This window comes from Triticum aestivum, chromosome 6B (genome assembly GCF_018294505.1).
Source record: "Triticum aestivum cultivar Chinese Spring chromosome 6B, IWGSC CS RefSeq v2.1, whole genome shotgun sequence".
In the NCBI taxonomy this organism is placed as follows: domain Eukaryota; kingdom Viridiplantae; phylum Streptophyta; class Magnoliopsida; order Poales; family Poaceae; genus Triticum; species Triticum aestivum.
Genome location: NC_057810.1, coordinates 351,977,846 through 351,990,035, shown reverse-complemented (window position 1 = coordinate 351,990,035; position 12,190 = coordinate 351,977,846). Strand labels below are relative to the sequence as shown.

Below are 12,190 nucleotides of genomic sequence, written 5' to 3'. Positions count from 1 at the left end.
GGCGACGCGCGGTGGCTGGGGCCACGTGGCAGCCCCCGATTGGCGCGGGCGCGGCGGCGGGCGCGTCCGGCCCGATCCAGACGTGTCCGACGGCGGGGGGCTAGGGTTAGGGTGGAAATGATCCCGAATTTCAGAGGGGGAGGTGTTTTTATAGGTAGAGGGAGCTAGGAGGCTCCAAATGGAGTGCGGTTTTCGCCCACACGATCGTGATCCGACGACGGAGAGCATGGAAGTGACTTAGATGGGTTATTGGGCTGTTTTGGAGGGGTGTTGGGCTGCAACTCAAAAGAGGCCTTTGCGGTTATGCGGTTAACCGTTGGAGTATCAAACGAGCTCCAAATGACTCTAAACTTGACAGGTGGTCTACCGGTGGTGTACCAAGGCCACTTGGCAAGCCTCGTACCATTCCGAGAACGTTTAACACCCGCACATGAAAAGAGACGAGAGGGGTGCGCCGGTGCACGTGGGAGTGTCAAATTGCAAAACGGACAACGGGGAAAATGCTCGGATGCATGAGACGAACACGTATGCAAATGAGATGCACATGATGACATGATATGAGATGCATGACATGAGCAAAAAGCAAAACAAAAGACAAAAACCCAACCACGGAGGGAATATCATAGCATATAGCCGAAAATGGCAAGAGTTGGAATTACAGTTATGGAAAGTTACATCCGGGGTGTTACACACATCAAGCGTCGTTTCAACCCCATCCGTGAAAATGTTCAAGTTGGAGACATAGATATTTACAAAGTAAATACGGATCTGAATGTCGCAGATCCGTTGACTAAACCTCTTTCGCGAGCAAAACATGATCAACACCAGAACTCTATGGGTGTTTGATTCATCACAATGTAACTAGATTATTGACTCCAGTGCAAGTGGGAGACTGTTGGAAATATGCCCTAAGGCAATAATAAAAGGATTATTATTATTTTTCCTTGTTCATGATAATTGTCTTTATTCATGCTATAATTGTATTATCCAGAAATCGTAATACACGTGTGAATACATAGACCATAATATGTCCCTAGTAAGCCTCTAGTTGACTATCTCGTTGATCAACAGATAGTCATGGTTTCCTGACTATGGACATTAGATGTCGTTGATAATGGGATCACATCATTAAGAGAATGATGTGATGGACAAGACCCAATCCTAAGCATAGCACAAGATCGTGTAGTTCGTTTTGCTAGAGCTTTTCTAATGTCAAGTATCTTTTCCTTAGACCATGAGATCGTGTAACTCCCGAATACCGTAGGAGTGCTTTGGGTGTACCAAACGTCACAACGTAACTGGGTGACTATAAAGGTGCACTATAGGTATCTCCGAAAGTGTCTGTTGGGTTGACACGGATCGAGACTGGGATTTGTCACTCCGTATGACGGAGAGGTATCTCTGGGCCCACTCGGTAATGCATCATCATAATGAGCTCAAAGTGACCAAGTGTCTGGTCACGGGATCATGCATTACGGTACGAGTAAAGTGACTTGCCGGTAACGAGACCGAACGAGGTATTGGGATACCGACGATCGAGTCTCGGGCAAGTAACGTACCGATTGACAAAGGGAATTGTATACGGGGTTGATTGAATCCTCGACATCGTGGTTCATCCGATGAGATCATCGAGGAGCATGTGGGAGCCAACATGGGTATCCAGATCCCGCTGTTGGTTATTGACCGGAGAGCCGTCTCGGTCATGTCTACGTGTCTCCCGAACCCGTAGGGTCTACACACTTAAGGTTCGGTGACGCTAGGGTTGTAGAGATATGAGTATGCAGCAAACCGAAAGTTGTTCGGAGTCCCGGATGAGATCCCGGATGTCACGATGAGTTCCGGAATAGTCCGGAGGTAAAGAATAATATATACGAAGTGCAGTTTCGGCCATCGGGAGAGTTTCGGGGGTCACCGATATTGTACCGGGACCACCGGAAGGGTCCCGGGGGTCCACTGGGTGGGGCCACCTATCCCGGAGGGCCCCGTGGGCTGAAGTGGGGAGGGAACCAGCCCCTGGTGGGCTGGTGCGCCCCCCCTGGGGCCCCCTCTGCGCCTAGGGTTGGGAACCCTAGGGGAGGGGGCGCCTCCACTTGCCTTGGGGGGCACTCCACCCCCCTTGGCCACCGCCCCCTAGAGATCCCATCTCTAGGGCCGGCGCCCCCTGGGGGCCTATATAAAGGAGGGGGGAGGGAGCGCAGCCGCACCCTGAAGTCTTGGCGCCTCCCTCTCCCCTGCTACACCTCTCCCTCTCGCAGAAGCTCGGCGAAGCTCTGCCGGAACACTGCTGCATTCACCACCACGCCGTCGTGCTGCTGGATCTTCATCAACCTCTCCCTCCTCCTTGCTGGATCAAGGTGCGGGAGATGTCATCCACTCCCTACGTGTGTTGAACGCGGAGGTGCTGTCCGTTCGGCACTTGGTCATCGGTGATTTGGATCACGACGAGTACGACTCCCTCAACCCCGTTCTCTTGAACGCTTCCGCTCGCGATCTACAAGGGTATGTAGATGCACTCCCCTATCTCATTGCTAGATGAACTCATAGATTGATCTTGGTGAACGTAGGAAATTTTTTATTTTATGCAACGTTCCCCAACAGCAGCGCCGCCGGGGCCCGGGGGCGCCAAGAGCGGGTCAAAACCGTGGGCGTCCAAGAAGACACAGCGGTGCCGAAAGCCTTCCACCTTCTTCTCGGCTTTCAGGAGCGAATTTACGCTATGAACTGTGATGAAGGAGATGCACACGGATCGCTAGGTCTTCTTAAGCGTAGAATTCTTGCCTACCAAATTGACCCCTTGTCATCAGTTTCTTTCCATTGCTCCTAATGTGTGTTTTGTGTCTCAACTCAAGAAGTGTTCCTACGTCCCACTTCATGACTTGATCTTGTGTTGCTCGATCTTCCAGAAGATCGATTTCTGTAGAGTTTCTCTCTGTCATCATCGTGTTGGGCAAAGAACTCAAAGGCAAAGATGTTGAGATCAATATGATGCAATGAATCAATATCTTCGATGAGAGTAGTTAGATCGAGAAGATTGTGACAGCTTTGTGACCCCCCTTTTCTTCTTACCTCACGTCTTGAATCTCAGGACGAGATTCTTTTTAATGGGGGTGAGTTGTCACATCCCTAGACATTGCTTGGTAAAGTTCTTTAGTGAGCTTCATCATGTCATCATTTTATATTTCTGAAATTTGAATCGAGGAATTTCCAGAAGCCTTAGAAAATATTTTCAAACGGTCAACCAAAAATTTCTTCAAAGTTCCCAAGGAAATGTTCCTTTCTAACTTTGAAAAATATTGGCAAGAATAAAATTCAAACCAATATTTTTGGAGGTTCAAAAGTAATTATTCTTGGGCCTTTGAATTAATTCACAGCTATTCGAATTGGACTTATACTTACTATTAAATAAATACTAGTTGATCCGTTGCGCCAAATGACGCAGAGACCTGCTTAAGACATGTTGTCGATGAAAATAGTTTCATGCTGCAAGAACCTTCAACTAAGGCCATGTTCGCGATGAAAATAGTTTCCTTTACTAAGGACATGCCATGTATATACAGTCGGTGTAGTTGTGGTATGCTAAATCCATATGCGCCTTGAGAAAAACCATGGTTTAATCTGCAGAGCCTCACGTGTTTCAAGTATGATAAGAACTACAAACTCTTTTTGTACGATTCAAACACATTTCCAGAGTTTTGATTTCTTAGTACATATTGTCTAAAGTAACATTTGCCCAGAGAGAGAAGCATACCCCTCTCTCATTATGATTATTATTAAAAGGTATTAAATTCGAAATAGTCAATTTCATTTACTTGAAGCACTTGAAGAAAGAGAACTTAGAAATACTTTTACGCAATGCTCATTTAACCTGTGAAGGACTACACAATGCTCATTTAACCTGTGAAGGACAAAATATTCCATCGTCTCTGAATGATGAACTAAACTAAATAAGAAATATATGCGGTAAATTCATTCAAAGTAGAAAAGGGATCTTACATCAAATAAGGCATTACAACAAACGTGGTATTATCTTAGTAAAAGAAATTACATTATTAGTAGAGAAAAGGGAAGAAAACCAAACATGAGATTGAGATTAATACATCTAGGAGGAGGTCGCAGACATTGTGATCATTTTGCGGCCTGGGGAGCAAAGGATCCATGGTTTTTATATGCCTTGTCCAGCTGCTGGAGTAGATGACATGGAAACATCGTCTCTACCATCTTGATGGCTTAGACCCAAGGAGCCGGATGTTCATCTCAGCCCTCCCCAGCTTCCATCAATGGATTTTTATAGTCAGGGTTAAAGACTGAGAGGCCCTATGCATGTTCAAAGATGCGAGTAGCATATCCAATACAAATCAAGAAAAAGAAAAGAGAAGACCACAAACATCACAAAAACCTACAACCCCATGGATCTCTCATTGTACAAAGGCATCTCAATATACACTTAGAGCTTGATAATAGAAATGAGGTATAGTTATTTTAGTCTGCCAATCATTTTGTGCCTACCGCAATCATGAAGTATACTGTGTAACCAACCTAATCGTTTTCTCATTGTTACCAAGAAGGAAGAACTACCTGAATAGATGAGAGGAGGGCAGTGAGGAGGATGGCTTGGGTACTGATTCAAACTAACAACCGATAGATCGGGTTTCACATTAACATAAAAACAACATCACATTTATCATCGAGTGCTAAGCTAACATCATTCAAATGCATGTAATTTATGGTTTGACGTGGACATACTGAATGAAGCAACGGGAAAACATAGAGACCATGTAGCAGATAAAGTCAAAACAGCAACAATTCCGGTCGCTTGTAGGACTATTAGCAGTGGGCCATGCACTTGCATGTCCTGTTGCCATTAAAATAGACTTAGGTTACCCCATGGTAGCACATTTAAAAGGTGCCGAAATCTAAACAGAAATCTGAACATATCTTAACTGAATCAAAATGACTATCCTATACATGTAAATGCACATAGAATAGCTAGGAAACAGATCAAGTTACTCAATGGCAGCACGCACACACATCAAAAGGTGCTGAAACCTAAACAGAAACATAAACATATATTAACCAAATCGATCAAATCTAGCTATCTGATCTAGGCCAACCAATGGCATCACATATATATCGACCGAAATGCATTGTGCCATTGTAAAGCAAACGCAAAAAATTCACACAAGCTTGAATGAGCTAATACGAAATCTAAATAGAGGATCAATACACAAGTTTATGATTGTGGATAGGTTTGTGTTGTTTAGAGATGCGGGTTGCAGGCTATATCCATGCGAGGACAATACCTTGTATGTATAGGACTGAAGGATAATATTTTTAAGAATCTGAAACTAACTTCCATTTAACAAAAATTATAGCATCTATACCGTGTAGAGGGTTCATATATATATTTGTTCACCAAGCTTCTTTATTATGTCCATCTGTTTTTAGTTGCAATACAACACAGTGAGCCATTGTAGTCCGAAACCAGACCGAACGCGAATTTGGGCGCATTAATTTCACAAGCCAGGGAATAATGTACTTCGCCAAGACATACCATACCTTATTCCTCTTATTTCTTTCTCAGACATGCACACAACAAAATTAGAGGAATTTTAGGGAAATAAACGAAAGCTTGATGCGAGACAGGAGTGGGCAAGCATATGGGAAACGAGCACTTGCAAGCATATTCTTACTTTATGATGCTAACAAGCCCTTGAGGCTCGGGGTGACATGAGGCGCAGCATCTGGTGGATCACAATGACCATCTGAATTTCGAACACCATGTTAGCTTCCTCTGCTCTAACCCCGTGGCCTGCCAGCATCGGATGCCACCAAAGCTGATCCCTGCCTACCAGGACACCAAAATTATAATATGATAAGATAGTATAGGAAACAGAAAAAATTGGTTAATCATCCCACAATGCTACTAAATTCCTTGGCTCAGTTAAGGTGCTTTTCAACACCATCACTGAACCCGGAGTAAACTGCGCCCATCTCAGAAGCTGCCACACACTGGTGCCAGCCACGCGATAGCAGCTGCGAGGAGGCCAGCGGCATACTTGAACGTTCAAAGCTGTTCAAAGCTCTTCAAGTTGTCTATCTATCTCAAATTCCTCTCTCTTTTACCAAAAGTTAGACACGGCCGAAAAGTCAAAGAAGCAAAGTTCTTTTGGTTGTGTATCTCTTAGATTCCTCTCTATTTTCTTTAATTAGATGCGGTCGAGAAGGAAAAGAAATTAACTTTGTGCACTGTTTATACACACCAAGAGGAGAAAATATATGGAAGAAGTAAAACCAATTAGAGTAGCATCTAGGTTTATAAATATACAAAATTGTCGACCATGAATTTCCATTTTACACTTTGTCTAGTAGATTAAGTATATAACAAAGCAAACAGTAAATATGTGAGCTTAGTGTCGCTTGTTGGCAAGTAAACGGAAGGCAACCAAAACTGAAGATATACATGTTCTGGACAGGACTGTGGTTGCTTCTGTTTGTTGCTGGCCCTCTTCTGTCCAAGGCTACCAATCATATGGTTAGCAACTAAAACAACCATGAATTAATAAATTAGTTAACTATAATTAACAACAATAGACTTCACATATGAATCCAAAATGGCAATGAACTACCCGCAAAAAAGGGCAATGAACGGAGGAGACATATATATTTATTCTCTACAGATTCTTATAGCAACAAAAGCATTTGTGCTTTGAAATAAGTGCCTTTCATTGCGCTTTTCAATTCAGCACACATGAGAAATTAACTTTCAAAATCCTAGAATAATAGAGGCATAGGTAGGAAACACCAAACTGCAATAGATGTTGCATAGAGAACTTTTCAGTTCAGCACACATGGGTATTTAACTTGCAAAATCCTAGATAATAGAGGCATAGGTAGCTGCAATGAGAAAGAGAGGAAACACCAACCTGCAATGATGTTGGATAGAGAAAATAAACAAGAACAACCCAGCATGAGCATATCCGCAAGCCAATGGGGATAACTAAAAATAGCAATTTGTGAAACATAATAGAGAAGGTCCAATCACTAAGTTTCATAAGAACACAGACGACAAAGGAATATTGTGAGAGATTGATCTTGGGTTACCTTCTGCCAAGGACAACATCGACGACACCATTTACCACCGCTTCGCCAGCAGCGCACCAGTGCCTGCTTCAGCAGCCGCTCCACTCATCCTCGGCGGCGCCACAAAGAGAAAAAACGAAAAAGAGGAATCAGGGGAAGAAGTAGAGCAACGAAGAGGAGAAGAGGCAGCGATGGTGAAATAATGAAACGGGAGATGCGGGGATGCAACCCGCACGGGAGCATTGTGGCTAGGGTTTTTACCTTCTACTCTTAACCCTTGGTCAGGCAGTGCTCTATCCAGAAGTACGGCACGCGGCGGCAATAGAGTTCTCCCTCCTCTCCTTCCTTCTCTCTCTCCCTCTTATCTTCTCTCTCTCCTGCAGATCGAATCGGGCACTCCCTCTTCTCCTTCTCTCCCCCCCTCTTATCTTCTCTCTTTGTTACATCTTTTGAGCATCTCCAACCATCCAACTTGCCTTTCAAGGCCATACTTCAACATCTATGTGAAATAAAAAAAAGATAAGTATTGAAATGATTTAAACAAGCTTATTCACATGTATGGTAAATTTAGGGCTCAGAACATATTTTAAAGTGCTTTTGCCTCTGGTTTAAGCACAAAAAGACATGCAATGCATTAGTCTGAGTATACTATTTCAACTATTTCTCTAAAAAAATAAAGAAGGTATACAAAGAGAATAATATTTAGTAAAGCACATATGCGTATATAATTTGTTGATTTCATGATGATCATGTCCCTCTCAGAAACAATAATATGTATGAAGCAGGCGTATATTATCTAATTCTAAGCAAGAAAGCTTGGATCAAAAAAATGCTAGTAGCTTATTTTAGATGATTTGTTGTAACAACAACAACAACAACAACAACAACAACAAAGCCTTTAGTCCCAAACAAGTTGGGGTAGGCTAGAGGTGAAACCCATAAGATCTCGCAACCAACTCATGGCTCTGGCACATGGATAGCAAGCTTCCACGCACCCCTCTCCATAGCTAGCTCTTTGTCGATACTCCAATCCTTTAGGTCTCTCTTAACGGACTCCTCCCATGTCAAAATTGGTCGACCCCGCCCTCTCTTGACATTCTCCGCACGCTTTAGCCGTCCGCTATGTACTGGAGCTTCTGGAGGCCTGCGCTGAATATGCCCAAACCATCTCAAACGATGTTGGACAAGCTTCTCCTCAATTGGTGCTACCCCAACTCTATCTCGTATATCATCATTCCGGACTCGATCCTTCCTCGTGTGGCCACACATCCATCTCAACATACGCATCTCTGCCACACCTAACTGTTGAACATGTCGCCTTTTAGTCGGCCAACACTCTGCGCCATACAACATTGCGGGTCGAACCGCCGTCCTGTAGAACTTGCCTTTTAGCTTTTGTGGCACTCTCTTGTCACAGAGAATGCCAGAAGCTTGGCGCCACTTCATCCATCCGGCTTTGATTCGATGGTTCACATCTTCATCAATACCCCCATCCTCCTGCAACATTGACCCCAAATACCGAAAGGTGTCCTTCCGAGGTACCACCTGGCCATCAAGGCTAACCTCCTCCTCCTCACAGCTAGTAGTACTGAAACCTCACATCATGTACTCGGTTTTAGTTCTACTAAGCCTAAACCCTTTCGATTCCAAGGTTTGTCTCCATAACTCTAACTTCCTATTTACCCCTACGGCAAAAATAATCACTTAATCTCGGACAGTCGGACTAACTGTAAGCATAAAGTGGGATTATATAATCCTCGTCTTTTGTTTTCTTTTCTTCTCGAACGACGTAGGAGAGCTGCTTGTTATTTCATCTCTGACTAACTGTACAAACATTCATGAAGTCAGGTATATTTGTTCAGCAAGATCCCTCCTAGCCTCTCAACCAGGGTATACTTTTCAAATACAATTCAAAAAAAACTTTGCAGGCATGAAAATAATTCATGGCCTCTGACACACTAATCAAGAAACCAGAAAAACACTACACCGAACAATACTTTTTATTAGCCTTCAAGTCCAGAACCGTCATCAGGTGGCCCTTTCCTTGCTGCACCCACGACCTAACCCCATCTAAGGAAGTAACTTCTTTCTATTATTGGTCCCCACCACTGAAACAACAACCAACGTTTTAGCATGCCAATTATTTACCAAGCAAAACCACAACAGCTTAATCTCCCAAGAGCAGGATCGTAACATACTTTCAGAAAAGCGCAGTCCAGATCATACACTCATGAATAAATGTTTGGGTTTCAACTGCCACAATGATGTCCCCCATACCGCAAGCCCCTACCTATAGCTTTAAACTGAACCAGCAAGTTAGCATGTCATTTATTTACAAAGTAATGCTTAGCAACCTAATTCCCCAAAGGCATGAGTCTAGATAAATTCAGAATGTGTGTTTAGATTATCTTTTCTATTACCAATTCTGAACATGGCACATCAGTTTAGCTCTTGTTATTTAAGCTCACAGTATCTAAATTGAGAATTGCTCACATTTCATGAACTTTTTTTGCAGGCGTAATCCTAGTAGGTTTACTTGCACATTAGGAATGCTAGTAGCTTATTCTTTCTGTATTCTGAAAGAAAACAAAAAAACAGGCATTAGAAACGTCCAAGTAGCACCAAAAGAATAAAACAGGGGAGGTTAGAAAATACTCAAACATCAGGTTGGATGGGTAATCATCAAACAGAAACAAAAGGGAAAAAGAAAAGCAAGAAGCTCCCTTCTCCCATTGTTTTTTTGTTCCCTTTCACTTATATACATCATAGCAACACACATGCACTCTAACTATAGAAAAACATAATTCCCAATTGAGGAACAAAGTTATATTAGAGCACTACATTTTATAAGCACTATACATCTATACTGACCTTACTTGGGTATGAACTAAGTAGGCTTGACATTCACCATGATTCATATTGATTCATACACATAATGTGCTACATCTGAGATAGAACATGAAAATGCAAATGAATAAATTCTCCATCTTTTTGGTGATCCATTAATCATAAGCAGGCATTTATAGTTCAACTCCTGACATTGTGTACTATTTGGAGGTATAAATAAGGAATAGGAAAAATTAAGAAACAGTGACTTAATTAGTCTTTACTAATATTTGAAGGTATAAATAAGTAGGCAAATTGGTATCCAATTGCCAGCTTGAGTTTCACACTTCAAGACCACTTCTTTCCATGGATTTTAGGCATTAGATAGTTGGTTGATTTAAAGTTTCTTAGATGAATTGGAAGGAAAAAAGTTAGAGTAGAAGAGGAAATAATCCGGTAGTGGAGGAGCTCACCAAGAGTTTAGACCCGTCGATCTAGACCTGTGGACGCTGGATGTAGAAACAGAGAACATGCCTGCTCTTCTTCTTTCTCCCACAACACCAAATCAGAGGAGGGCAATAAAGCCCGACAGTAAGTTCAACTGGCACCTGGAGACGGCACAGTGTGTGTGCGCACTGAACAAAACCTAACCATAAAGCAGAGCAATTGCTATCCGGTCAGCCACAATCTCTGATGGGGGCGTTAGCCCTCCTGTCATTCTAAAAAAACAATCTCTGATGGGGGCGTGGGCGTACCTAGCGTGGTCGCAGCAGTCACCTTCGCGGTTGTAGAGGCGTAGCTCGGGGCCGAGGACCTCGCTGGCGTGGGTGATGGGTCCGCGCGCTCGCGCTGGAGCTCGCCCTCGCCCCTCTCCCGTCCGTCGCCTTACTGCACCTACCTCTCACTCCCTCTCATCTGCTCGAGCGTCGCCGCCTTCGCCCTTTATCTGGTGGCGGTGATGCGAGGGCTTGAGGCGGAGAGGCGCTAGTCGCTGGGCCTCGCCACCAGCCTCCTTTTTTTCTCCCTTCTTTCTCTCCCTCGTTGTCCTCGTCTGCCACTCTTCGTTGCCCTTTGCCTGCAGGTCGGCGCCGTGGTGGGGATCCGGGAAGGAGGAGGGGGTGGAAGGGGGGAATGGTGCGGCGGCTGTGAGAAGGAGCGGGTGGTTGTGGATGGGGGGCTAGGGTTTGGTGCGGTTACTGTGGGGATAGAGGGAAACGGGGGCTAGGGTTTGGGCGGCGGCTGGCACGGGACTGAGGCGAGGAAGGGATTGGGTGATTGGTTGCAGAAGACGCGGAGTGGATTGGCCAGAATCTCCTGCACGCGGGCACGGCTGACCTAGCCAATGAACGCCTAAAACGAGCCCACCCATCATAGGCCAGTGGAAATGACCGCGAGGTGAAAATCGAATTTGACTGTTGCGAAGATCCAATGGCTCAAGCGCGTTAAAATGCAGATCGGACGGCCAATGAAGGACCAATCGGGGGAGCCTTCTGGAGGTGAGTTGGCTAGCCTCATTATTGTTTTAAATAAGTCCAATAGTTCTACAATTTCTATGTGGCTCTGTGGTTTATCCATTCAGACCACATATTTAATTTCAGGAGTTTTTAAAAATGATTTGGTCTTTGAATCAAATCAAAACCGAAAGAAACAATAACAAACAGAAGAAAAATAGAAAAGACAAAGAGGGAGAGAGTGCTCACTTGTGCAGCCCAACACTGTAGCACGCCCAACCCACAGGGCCACCATCTTCAACCTCGTGGCAGTAGGCACTAGGGCGTGTGCTCGCCGCGCGCGCACTACCTCCACCCTGCCTGGCTGCCCCCTCGTCGCTCTGGACCCTCCCGCGACGTCACGCAGCCCGCTGACCCTCTCTCGCTCTCCCTCGGCCTCGTCCCCTCCTCTATCTCGCTCTTCTCCCCACAACCGAGCGCGCCTGTCACCGCCGCTCGCCGTAGCCATGGCCACCGGCCACCCCTCGCCATGCCGCTGAGTCTAGAAGCACCAATGCATCTTCCTCATCCTCTCCACTAAGCTGCTGGACGCCGGGAGGCCCTCCTTCATCGTCGTCGTGGTTGTCTTCTTTCTCGGGCCGCCGAGATCATCACCGCTGCCCCGCCTGCTCCGAGCCCTCCTCGAGCCCGCTGACTTTCCCTGCTGCACGGCTGTGAGCTTTCCTTTGTTTTCCCGTCCTTCCTACGCTGATTGCCTCGCGTAGCCACTGATCTCACCTCGGCCAAAGCTCTCCACAGCATGCTTCGTCACCGCCATGGATAGAGCCACTGTA

General features: G+C 44.9%; 1 long non-coding RNA gene across 12 annotated transcripts; it reads right to left on the bottom strand.

The window, feature by feature from the left end:
• Positions 1-3,936: 3,936 nt before the first annotated feature.
• On the bottom strand, positions 3,937-11,214 carry LOC123137136 (uncharacterized). 12 transcript variants are annotated; one of them, XR_006467781.1, is made up of 8 exons: positions 10,662-11,214; positions 10,380-10,552; positions 9,952-10,026; positions 9,574-9,656; positions 9,279-9,383; positions 7,102-7,579; positions 5,691-6,997; positions 3,937-4,268 (listed from the first exon to the last, which is right to left on the bottom strand). It is a non-coding gene; the product is annotated as an uncharacterized lncRNA (long non-coding RNA). The 12 variants fall into 12 exon arrangements; XR_006467773.1 differs by lacking the exons at positions 9,279-9,383; positions 9,952-10,026 and having other exon boundaries at positions 5,691-5,845; positions 6,461-6,540; positions 6,924-6,997; positions 10,662-11,203; XR_006467776.1 differs by lacking the exons at positions 9,279-9,383; positions 9,952-10,026 and having other exon boundaries at positions 5,691-5,841; positions 6,461-6,540; positions 6,924-6,997; positions 10,662-11,203.
• Between the last annotated feature and the right edge of the window lie 976 nt (positions 11,215-12,190).